Source organism: Capsicum annuum, chromosome 3, assembly GCF_002878395.1.
Source record: "Capsicum annuum cultivar UCD-10X-F1 chromosome 3, UCD10Xv1.1, whole genome shotgun sequence".
NCBI classification, from domain to species: Eukaryota; Viridiplantae; Streptophyta; class Magnoliopsida; order Solanales; family Solanaceae; genus Capsicum; species Capsicum annuum.
In genome coordinates this window covers 171871767-171872339 of record NC_061113.1, presented here as the reverse complement: position 1 = coordinate 171872339, position 573 = coordinate 171871767, and the positions used below count along the sequence as shown (strand labels likewise).

Here is a 573-nt window from a genome sequence, read left to right as displayed (position 1 = left end):
CAGTTGAGGTAGTGGGGGACCCCTCAGTTACATTGGTTTCCCTTGTATACCACACCCTATTTTGCTATGTGATTTTCACAAGAAAAGTTAAATCCACCGCATATGACAACCTCGTAAGTGACCCATCGACCACATTGTCCACCACAATTTTATTTAGTTGGTCCAATTCCCTATTGCATATTTAGAGGGTCATATTCTTTGGCTCTTCATTGTTAGGGAATTGCAAAATTATTTCATTAAATCTCTCCCAAACTTCATATAGAGGTTCTCCATTGAGTTGATGAAAATTTGTAATTTCATCTTGTAATTGCAATATCCTTAAATGAGGAAAATATCGATCCAAGAAAGCCTCCATATATTTTATCCAAGATGTGACTCCATATATTTGATCCAAGATGTGATAGAACCGATGACTAGAGACCTAAACTAAAACACTGCTTCACAATTAAATAGAACAGGAAAAGACTCAACTAAATGGACTCCTGTGTGATATCAACGATGTCTAATGAGACACACACCTCAACAAAATTTTTCAAATTTAGATTTGGATCTTCATGTTCTTATACCCTTAAT

General features: G+C 35.6%; 1 non-coding gene across 1 annotated transcript; it reads left to right on the top strand.

Moving 5' to 3' along the window:
• Nucleotides 1-203: 203 nt before the first annotated feature.
• LOC124897413 lies at nt 204-309 on the top strand. The gene has a single exon (XR_007054134.1). It is a non-coding gene; the product is annotated as a small nucleolar RNA R71 (small nucleolar RNA).
• Nucleotides 310-573: the final 264 nt, after the last annotated feature.